Raw genomic sequence first — 11921 nt, 5'->3', positions numbered from 1 at the left:
ATCAGAAATATTTCTTGTTAGATCTGGACCGTCCGATCAGAAACCGCACGAATATTGATGAGAAACATTGCATTCTACTTTGATCGGTCGGTCTAGATTCTGATCGGACGCTCAGCATTTAAACATAAATATTCCGATCGGATATGTGACCTAGTGGTCTTAGCAGGCTAAACATTTTTAAGAGAGCAATTTCAACTACATGCAGCGCATAAATCATATGAAACACTGTTTCGATTCGATAGTCAATGCGCTGCATGAAGCCAAACACACTCTGTTAAAATCTCTACCCGTCCTCGCTGCTCTCCTTTTGGGAAGTTGATTTCCTATGAATGAACATTTGTAAGTTGTAATGTAGACAAATTAATACTAACAACATTTTCATCATGCAATTATAAAAGATGTTTTTTTTTGTCACTTCAATAACTTTCGTAACTTATTTTAAATTAATAATGTTATATATTATTTTTATTTTTATGATTAATTTTATTTTAATTGGTTTTAGCAATTTTATAAATTATTGCAATAGTCAATTGCAAACTAATTGTAAGATGGTGTGGCATTCTTAACAATATAACTGACTTGTGTCAAGATCTGTGCGGATCTGAGTGAAATGAAGAGAGAAATAATAACTGAACTAAATAATGGGGAACAAGAATAATAAATTTTGATTTGTTTAATTGAAGCGAATAAAAAATATTAGATTTCAAAAGATCAAAATTCAATACATAAACAAATATATTTAATAATTATAGAAATAGATATGAAAATATTTAAACCATTATTAGCAAAGCAGCAAAGAAGTGAGGGAGAAAATTAATTTGGACCATTCTGTTTAAATTTAAGAAAGGAAAATATATTTACTTTTTTAATGAACACATCATTAATTAAATATAATCAATTCTTTATTCTTTTTTAATTGACAGTCAATTCTAGTTGGTTTTCTTCTAATGAAGAAATAAAAAGGTTGCTGCTTGAAAAAAATTCTGCTTTTAACTTTCCTGTGTTATTTTTTCTTTCTTCAACAGAGAGTCGATTCTTAATTTTCAATTTCTAAACAAGAGTAATTTAAAATGTTTAGTCAATTTTGACAAACTTTGTGAAAAATAAAGTTTAATAATAAATTATAGTATTAATGAAGACAAAAAATTTGATATTTGAAAATGGTTTATAAAAATTAATTCTTTTTTTCTTTATTTATTTACATAATATTTTGTTTAATAGATGGTTGTTGATGAGTCAGCAATTCTATTCGAACAAGAGACCGGAAAACTTGAATTAATCAATTTTAAGTACAAAATTCACAAAGATCTACTCAATAGTGTTAGAGTATTTTACTTGGTTAAAAAATATGCATTATCTATCTGTAATTCAAAGTCAAAAAAATATGTTGTTTTATAATGTAATAAAGGTGGAAAATATCGTGATGCACAGAGTGCGCTTCAAATAAAATAAAATAAAAATAACAGAGACATGTCAGAGCAATGTTAAAAAAGTTACCTTCTAAAAAGAATGCAGAGATTTATATTGAAAATTCAAGAAAATGCAATAAAAAAAGTTCCTATATAGTCCACTGCTTTCAATTTAAACTTAAGAATTCTCCTTGAAAAATATGATATTAAATAAAAAATGTACCCACTGAGAAATAACATCTGTTCACAGGTGACAAAATTGACCAATCTATCAACTAATAGACAAACATGAGAATAAATTTAACCAGTAACAAAAAAAAAATTATGATACGTTTCAATGAACACTTAAATAAAAAATGTACCCAATGAGAAATAACATCTGTTCACAGGTGACAAAATTGACCAATCTATCAACTAATAGACAAATATGAGAATAAATCTACCAGTAACAAAAAAAAATTATGATATGTTTCAACGGATTTAAATTTTGAGAGGAATGCCAAGATAGCAATAGAACCAACTAAAAACCAATACAGAGTTGTGCACCTGTGCTATTTTTTCAAGATAGAAATTCAAGAGAATTCATCTCGAAATTCAACAAATGTTGAGCTATAAAAAAGCAAATAGCAGAGATGCAAGGAGGTTTGCGAATTGGTACACATAATTGGTTTCTAAGTTCTAACCTTACCGAACAATTAAATGAAAAACAACCCAAAAATTAATAAAAACACAAACGCAATTTTATTCACCGTCGAGTTTTTTAATACCACATCCACAATTTTCTCAATGCTAAGAAACGCCAAAATCCTGACACTAACATCTCTCTCTTTCACTCTCTAAAAACCCTAGTAAAGTTCACTTTCCTTGTGAGTATGAATTACACAATCCGTCTTAGGATACGAGACACAAGTGAGCACATAACCGCACTCCATTTGCCCATCATCAAGGAACGACCCGTCTGACTGGTCAACCTTACCCTCTACAAGCTTACCTGCACAGGTGCTGCATGCACCGGCACGACACGAGTATGGAAGCTCAATGCCAGCTGCCTCTGCTGAGTCAAGGATGTAAGCATCGTCAGGTGCCTTGAATTCTTGCTCCTTACCTTTTGGATCGATGAGTTTCACCTTGTAGGTTGCTTGAGGCACGAGGGGTGATTTGGTCATTTTCAGACTTGCCGGTTTTTGTTTTGTTTCGGCAAAGGAGATTAAGCAGAGACGGAAATTGGGTTTGTTGGTGTTTGTGAAAAATCTATTGCATGGTACAGAAGCAAGACTGGTACCAAGAGCAAGTGTAGACATTTTGTTAAACCTAGTCAGAAAACAAAAGGTACATCAATAATTAAAGAAAGAGCTGAAATTTCACAAAAAGAAAAGTTAAATCCAAAATTTACTATTCTCCATAAAACACACAGTATATTTCGTTCATATAAATAATATTATATAGATCTAAACAGATTACATGGGTATTTTGATTCGGTATAAAAAACCAAAAATAACCTTTCGGTCCCTTCTACAGAAATTGAAATTATTTTTCAGTCCCTTAGAAAGGCCTGCTAATAATTTTTCAATCAATTTAGAATTTTTTTTTCTACAGGACCAAAAAACAAAATTTCAGTTCTTTCTACCGAATCAAAATACCCATGTAATCCACCTAGAACCCTATATAATTTTAATTTTATTTCTATAATAAAAAGTTCTGAAAAACACAGCCCTAAAAAATTAAGATAATTTCTATTGTTGATATATGCCATTAAATTTCAGTGATGAACAAAAATTGAGGCTTCCTGTTTCAATCAAAACTTAGGCAATATTAATTTGTGGAGCATTATGAGAAAGGTACGCACGAGGTTCCTTTTACCCTTCACTCAAAGCTCCAATACTGGTAAATAGACAGTAAATCCTACAATAATTTATTCATAATTGAACAGTAATTTCATAATTTTCCCAATTATGTTACATTTTCTCTTATTGGGTGAGGATTTAATGGCTGAGTTCACAAAAAATCTCTATAAAACTTGTTGGTTTCTACTTTCTACACACTAGCACTATTGAAATTTGATAAATACCCATAAATCATCTTTTCTCAAGACCGATTTTGCAATCAGCAAATAAATCAAGGTGAGAAAAATCCATAATTTCAAACTACAGAGTAGATCGAACCTAAATACCGATTCATGCAAAAATATTACATCTTATAGGGAGAAAAAAAACATAAACCCTAGAAAAAAAAAAAAACAGAGTAAGAAATCATACCTACCCTTCCTTCTAAAATCAGATGGAGAAAGATGGTAAAATTGACATGATAAATACAAAGAACAGATTTACCTTTTTTAGAGAAAAGAAAATCAGATCCAAAGAAAGAAAAGAAAAGTACCTTCCGAGTTAATGCAGAGGATACGAATTCAGCGCTACGGCGCCTTATTCTTTCAAGAACCTATGTCGGAAACTTTGCTCTCTTATTACATACATTTGCAGATCACTGTGGCGGGTCATTTGAAGTGTTAATTTAACCCGCAACATAGTATAATGTATAATAAAAGCAATTGGATTGTTGGCTTCAATCAATACTGGCGTTCCCATTAGTTTTTCCGACGAAAACTGTGGGAGCTTTAAACAAAAAAATGGCAAATCGAGGTTGTATTTGAAACATTTAATTTTTTAAATTATGAATAGTTAGACGTTTGCTAAACCCCTAACGGGTTCAACCCGTTTTGCCCGGCCCGTACCCGTTACCCGAGCTACCCGTACCCGTTGCCCGGGTACAAACGGGTAGACGGGTAGACGGGTACGGGTAATAAACGGACCGGACAACCTAATTTGAAAAAAAACCCGTTATACCCGTACCCGTCTACCCGCCTACCCGTACCCGCCTACCCGTACCCATCTACCCGCATACCCGTACCCGCCTACCCGTACCCATCTACCCGCATACCCGTACCCGTTACCCGTACCCGACCCGTTTCACTTCAAAAAAATTTGAATTTTTTGAAAAAAACAGAAAAAAAAAGGGAAAAAACAGAAGAAAAAAAAAAAAAAAAAACCGGGCGGACCGGACCCGTACCCGGATACCCGGATCCGTACCCGCGGTACCCGTACCCGTCAACCCGCAACGGGTACGAGTAATAAACGGACCGGATAGAGGTTTTGGAAAAATTACCCGTCTACCCGTTACGAGTTTTACCCGTACCCGACCTACCCCTTTACCCGTCCTACCCGTTACCCCTAACGGGTAACCCGTTAGCAAATGTCTATGAATAGTACGAGAACACAAGTAGCAATGTAGCATGAGGAGCGATCAAATGTCTCTAATTTTTTGTACTTCTATCGTTGTCTCTATTTTTTAAAACTTTAATAATTCAAAATTTAAAATTTAAAAGTCAAAATAAAACCGTTAAATGTGATCTATATTATTTTCTCTATGTGCTCATAAAAAATTATCACATTTTAATTTTATTTTTATGTGAATCAATAAGTTCAAAAATCAACGTCTAGAAATCATCCACATTAGTGCATTTTTTACAAGCTCTTGATGACAATCAAAATAAAATAGAAATATCATAATTTTTTGTACATGCATAAATAAAATAATGTAGATCATATCCAACGGTTTTATTTTAACTTTTAAGTTTTAAATTTTGAATTATTAAAGTTTTTAAATTTGAAAGTATGATGGAGGTACAAAAAATAAAGACATTTGAACCCTCCTCATGTAGCATATCATATTTTTCCTACCAATCCTGCCTACTTCGTTACAGTGCATTCGCATTTCACATTTTCAAACGTCTAAAATATGATTGCGTATCAAACATTCGTTGTTTTTTGCGTTTTACATTTTCGTCAAAATAATCTCATAAAATATAATTGCTAAATAGAGTGAGTTTATTCATGTGAAATGTATAAAATATGAATATATGATTGGGTGCCACATTTTCGACATTTGTTAGCGGTCATTTTTATTAATACCCTTAAAGAAAAATTTAATTTTAAAAATATCTCTGGCTTTTTTTCAAAAGTGCTCCGATCGTCTGGGCTACGGGCGGCCCAGATCCTCTAGCAGACCACCCCTGCCACGGGCAGTCTTTTTTTTAGAGATTTTAATATTTTGATTTAAATAATTTTGTGAATAAAAAGTTTTCTTATTTAGAGTGTATGCCAAAAAAATAAGACATTTGATATATTTATGAAGTGATGTCGTAACTCTTTATAACTTTGATTTAATTTGTTAGTTAGATATCACAAGTCTAAAGATAACACTAATTAAGGACTTGACCTTTATTCCCAAAACTGGAAAAAAAAAAATTTCGAAAATGAGATTTTTTTTTTATAAACTCATTTGTTTATAATATATGTAAAATATATACATATATACATATACACATACACATAAACATACACATACACATATACATATACACATACACATATACATATACACATATACATACACACATATACATACACATAAACATATATACATATATACAATTTTTTTTTTATAAACTCAATTTTTAAAATATATGTATATATGTATATATAAAGAAGATTGATCAAGTTACAACAAGTTACAACAAGCATTATTTACATTTTCGAAGTCCAAATCGTCGATCCAAACCGTTAGATGTGATCTCTACAATAGAATGTGCTTGAAAACCAAATTTTATATTTTTTGGAATTTTTTTACTATTTATTAAGATGGGTACAAAAACTAGTTAAATTCAGACCATTGAATTTTGTACCCATCTTAATAAATATTAAAAAAATTCCAAAAAATATAAAATTTGGTCTCCAAGCACATTTTATTGTAGATATCACATCTAACGGCTTGGATCGACAATTTAGACTTTGAAAATGTAAAAAATGCTTGTTGTAACTTGTTGTAACTTGATGCCTCCTCATATATAAATATATACATATACATATATGAGGAGGGATCAAGTTACAACAATTTTTGAGTTACAATAAGTTACAAGAAGCATTTTCTACATTTTGAAAGTCCAAATCGTCGATCCAAGCCGTTAGATGTGATCTCTACAATAAAATGTGCTTGCAGACCAAATTTTACATTTTTTGAATTTTTTTTACTATTTATTAAGATGGGTACAAAAACTAGTCAAATTCAAACCATTGAATTTTGTACCCATCTTAATAAATAGTAAAAAAATTCCAAAAAATATAAAATTTGGTCTCCAAGCACATTTTATTGTAGAGATCACATCTAATGGTTTGGATCGACAATTTGGACTTTCAAAATGTAGAAAATGCTTGTTGTAACCTGTTGTAACTCAAAAAATATTGTAACTTGATCCCTCCTCTACATATATTATATATATAATATACATGTATATATATATAGAGTAAGGCTACGCTACTTAGCGAATTAAACGGACTATTTTAATTCACGCTCATATCTCTAGTTTCGAAGTTCAAATAGCCGATCAAAACCGTTAGATGTTTAACCTATATCAAAATGTGCTTGGAGACCAAATTTTACATTTTTTGTAATTTTTGTACTATTTATTAAGATGGTTTAAAAATCGGTGTTTTTTAATGGTGCAAAATTTTAATAAAAACAACAATTTTCAAACCATCTTAATAAATAGTAAAAAAATTCCAAAAAATATAAAATCTGGTCTCTAAGTACATTTTAATATAGATTAAATATCTAACGGTTTTGATTGTCTATTTGGACTTCGATACTAGAGATATGAGCACGAATTAAACGGGGTGCTTTAATTCGCGCTCATATCTCTAGTTTCGAAGTCCAAATAGTTGATCTAAACCGTTAGATATTCAATCTATATTAAAATGTACTTGGAGACCAAATTTTACATTTTTTAGAATTTTTTTTACTATTTATTAAGCTGGTTTGAAAACCATTGTTTTTCAATCCCTACCGTTGAACGAAAACTTAAATTGAATTTTTGAGGCACTAAACGACTTTTTTTTTAATTCTGATGTTTCGGATGCCCGGGGGTGACTCCCTAGGCGATATTCAGATCCGTCTCGTCCCCCCCCCTTTTCGAAAAGTGTTCATACGCGCAAATTTAATTTTCCTAGTCAAAGTTATAGTTGTTTAAAGTATAGAAAGCATGATTTGGTCATAAAACGAAATATCCAACTTTTTTTTTTGTTACAAAAATAGCATGGAATTTGATTTTTTTTAAAATAAAACTAATTTTAGTGAGATCATAATAGAATAAGCGTTGGATTTTATAAAAAAATAACTCTACCGATTCCTTGTCTCGGTGGAGAGAGAAACGCGTTTGCTCCATCCATTTTCTGTAAAATGGTACTAAATAAAGTTCACAAATTTGCTTCACCCATTTTTGATAGAGCAAACGCATTTCTCCCTGCACCGATCCCTTACCTCGTTGAACTGTTTTTTATAAAATCCAACTTCACTGCACTTATTCCGTTAAAATCAATTAAATTAGTCCTATTTTAAAAAAAAAATAGCATGGAATTTGACATACCACAACTTGACAATACTTCGTTGGCTTCCACCATCTCCTTGATTTGCACATTTACTTGATTGGAACTCCTTGCTACAAAATGAAATCAATGAATTTAACAAAAGATGAGAAAGAAATTAAAATATTACATAAAATTTGACTCTTTTTTTTAAAGATGATAAAGAAAACATTTTTTTTTGTTACATATTACATAAGAAAATAATGTTAACCTTCTGCGAACCGATTAGGCAATAAAATAATAAAAAAAATCTTCAATAAATATTAGCGCATTAATTGGTACTTATTTCGTCCGTTGCAAATATTTCTAGTTTTCAGGTATAAAATGAAGACAATTTGGCACCGACATGAATGCTAAAAAATTTACATGCTCCTGGTGCTCCAATATAGTCTCTGGTGGACCCGGCATTTGCTGTGGTCTTGCCCAATATACTCTAACAGTTGGCCAACGCATGCTCTCACTTAATTAAGGTTTAATTTCAAATTATTACTATCTAAAATTGAATGGTTGTATTTCTTGTGGAAAAAGCCGACATTTTTATTTTTACTCTTTTTTAATATATTTTATTAAAATAACTAAGATTTTGGAACAAATTTAAAAATACCCAAGTCTTCTGCGACTTGGGATTTAATATATATATATATTTTTTTTTTTTGCTGCGACATGATATTAAGGCCCGAAGTCGCAGGAAATTCGAGTGACTTGGGATTTATTATTATTATTTTTTGCACTATATCTCTTTCAATTTTGAAAAAAAAAAAATAATCGTGTTAAGGACATATATTGAACAATCCTAGATTATTCTTGCGGTTTGGGATTTAATTTTTGTTTTCCACTATAAAAACTCCGTTGCACTATATATCTCTTTGAATTTTGAAAAAAATAATAATTATCATGTAAAAGACATATATTGAACAATCATAGATAATTTTAATGATCTTTGAATAATAAATGAAATATTAATTCATTAAAAAAATAAGCAAATGTACACAATAAATAGTAAATGCATTTTAAAAGAATTATATGAGTAATTCTTGAATAATCTCTTAGGCTTTTGAAAAAACTAATACCGATTATTTGCAGCAAAAAAAAAAAAAAATCTCAAGTCGCAGGATTTTCCTGCGACTTGGGTATTTTTAATTATTTTTCAAAATCTTGGTTATTTTTAATAAAATATATTTAAAAATGGATAAAAATAAAAATGTCGGTGAAAAAGTATGATGCACAAAGCACAAGTCTGCATAGTGTGGAACATAGTAATAAAATTCACGTTTGATTTGTGAATAATTCGTAAATAAAATAATTTTTTAGTGTTTCCAAATCGAACAATGAATTATTTGACTAACTGAATTATTTTCAAATAAAATGCAAATTACAAATTAGTTCCGAATAAAACACGAAACTTTTTTTTTGGTTTTTTTCTTTATTTTCTTGTGGAACCGAATTGTTTTCAAATCATGAACTTTTGGCTCCACTGAATCGAATCCGAATAATTCATTTATCGCCATAATGAAATGTCACAAGGATTGACAAACTTTCTCATTTTGGTTATAATTGAATGAAATTATTTCTGAAAAACATTTATTTTTCAATAAAAACAAATTTAAGTTATTTTAAAATTAAAGTCCCTGTCACAAAATTAAGATTACAATGACAACCTTATATGCAATTTTTTTTGCAAATAATATTTATTCGAGGACATTACTTATTATTCATTTCATTAACCGACATGCTTCAGCGATATTTATTTGAACCCTATAATTAAAAAATAAGACGTGTTCAGATACATTTATTTTGTATTTTGTGTGCCTCCATTATGTATTTAATTTTAAAATTTTAATAACTTTAAATTTAAATGTCAAAATAAGATTGTTAAAATATTATATACATCAATTTCTCTAAGTACATGTAGATTATGACATTTCAGCTTTGTTGATTGTTAAAATGAAATTTCTCAGAAAGACATTGTGGATAAGTTTTGGCTGTTGATTTTTTTCAATTATTGATTCATATTAAAAATAAAATATAAAATTGATAAATTTTTATATGCATGTCGAGAATATAATATAAATCACCAACAGTTTTATTTTAACAAAAGATTTAATAAATTTGTGTTATTAGAAAAATTAGAAATAGAGACATTTAAATGCTCATTAAAATTATATAGTTCTCCAATAAAAACTATTAACATATAATTCGAACCATCACACAAATTAATGTAATCTAAAATGAAAATAACATGAACCAAACAAATTGTGCAAATTAATTACTCTTACAAATACAAGAAAGGGAAAATTTCCAGTACACCCATAAAATTTTTCAAAATCGTCAATTTCACAATGAAAACACCATGATTCCCAATATTCACAATAAAACTTAAAAAAAAAAAAAATTCTATCCCCTTAATATATTTATCTTTTATTTAATTATTTTAAAAATAAAATTGACAAATATACTCTTCTTATTCTTCTCTATCTCTTTCTCCATCAATGAATACAAACTTTTTTTATTTTATTTTTGTTGCTCAAACGAAGCAGGCCATTGCAGACCCTTTGTGTTTTTAATATTAAAGCAATCCCTCGATATATTAATTATTAAATATTGAAGCTGTAAGTATTAATACATTTGAAGCAATCCCCCAATTAGAATTTCCAATCACCCCATGAGTTTCAATAAATAAATAAATAAAACTAAGAAGGTTTCACTGCCGATCAAAAGTATTGCTCTCTCAATCAGTGAAGGAGAGGAGAGAGGAGGAAGGAGGAGGTTGTATTTGTCAATTTTATTTTTAAAATAACTAAATTAAGGGTTAAATAAATTAAAAGGGATAAAAAAAAAGAATTTTAAGTTTTTATGGAGGATATTGAATATTACGGCGTTTTCGCGAAGATAATTGGCTATTTTGAATATTTTGGTGTTTCATGAGTACACTATAAATTTTCTCTAAAAATTATGGTATAGTATATTTAATGTATTTGATAAAATAAAAGTTTCTATGAGTTATTTTCTCTAAAATAGATCATTTCTTTGATGTCCATTATATTTCAACATACATATATATAATCTATACACAGGTAAAAACAAAAAAAAATTATAAATTGACATGAATCATGAACTTATGTACTTCTTATTTAATTTCGCATTGCTTTTATTTTTCTTTAATATGGTTAAGTTACCCAAATAAGAAAGGAGATAATATTATTGAACCTGTCCATTTCTCAAAAATAACATCTAAAAGATATTATTGAATATGATATATTGAACAATATGAATCAGTTATTCAAGGGGTGCCTACCATTTAATTACAATATGAATCAATATTAGCTATTTACCCACAAAAAAAAAAAAATTATCGTCGTACCACCAAAAATCACTGCGAAGCTAACTGCAATTGCTCGTAATTTCTTTTGGGGCGGTAAGCATGATAAGAAGAGTTTGGCATACGTGGCTTGGAAGGAAGTTACAACACCAAAAGGCATGGGTGGATTGGGGTTGAGAAGCCTAACTGAAATGAATAGGGCACTGATGCTCAAAATGGTTTGGAAATTGGCAAAAGGGGATGACACTCAATGGGTCAAGGCGCTGGAAGTGAAATATTTCCTGAGAGGGGCTTTCTGGTCCATTCAGAGGAGAAATAGATGCTCAAAGTTTTGGAAGCAGATCATGCAGCTAAGGCCAATGCTAGAAATGCATGTAGCTTGGAAAGTAGGCAGTGGAGAGAGTATTGCTATATACTCACAGCCTTGGTACCCGGGTTGGCAAGAATTGAGGGCATGCACGGCTCAGCAGAGGCATGATAGAGTATCATCACTCATGAATGCAGAAAATCGGGAATGGAGTTTTGAAAGTCTGTTACAAAGGTTTGGCTTCAACAGAGCACTTATGATTGCTACAAATGATGCCATAAAGCCGTCGTCGAACCCGGCACCTGATACCCTCCTATTCACCTTTGCAAAAGAAGGAAAATTCTCCGTTAAAAAAGCATATCAACTGCTCAAAGGGGAACCCAGTCAACACAGTGACAGGAGTTTTTGGGACA

The 11921-nt window shown here is 30.3% G+C and overlaps 1 pseudogene across 1 annotated transcript; it reads right to left on the bottom strand.

Moving 5' to 3' along the window:
* Nucleotides 1-2127: 2127 nt before the first annotated feature.
* Nucleotides 2128-2756, bottom strand: LOC144563658 (ferredoxin, root R-B2 pseudogene; annotated as a pseudogene). The gene has a single exon (XR_013514387.1). The product of XR_013514387.1 is annotated as a ferredoxin, root R-B2 pseudogene (transcript).
* Nucleotides 2757-11921: the final 9165 nt, after the last annotated feature.

The sequence above is a fragment of the Carex rostrata genome, chromosome 12 (genome assembly GCF_964058835.1).
Source record: "Carex rostrata chromosome 12, lpCarRost1.2, whole genome shotgun sequence".
In the NCBI taxonomy this organism is placed as follows: domain Eukaryota; kingdom Viridiplantae; phylum Streptophyta; class Magnoliopsida; order Poales; family Cyperaceae; genus Carex; species Carex rostrata.
This window is presented reverse-complemented; position numbering and strand designations above follow the sequence as displayed.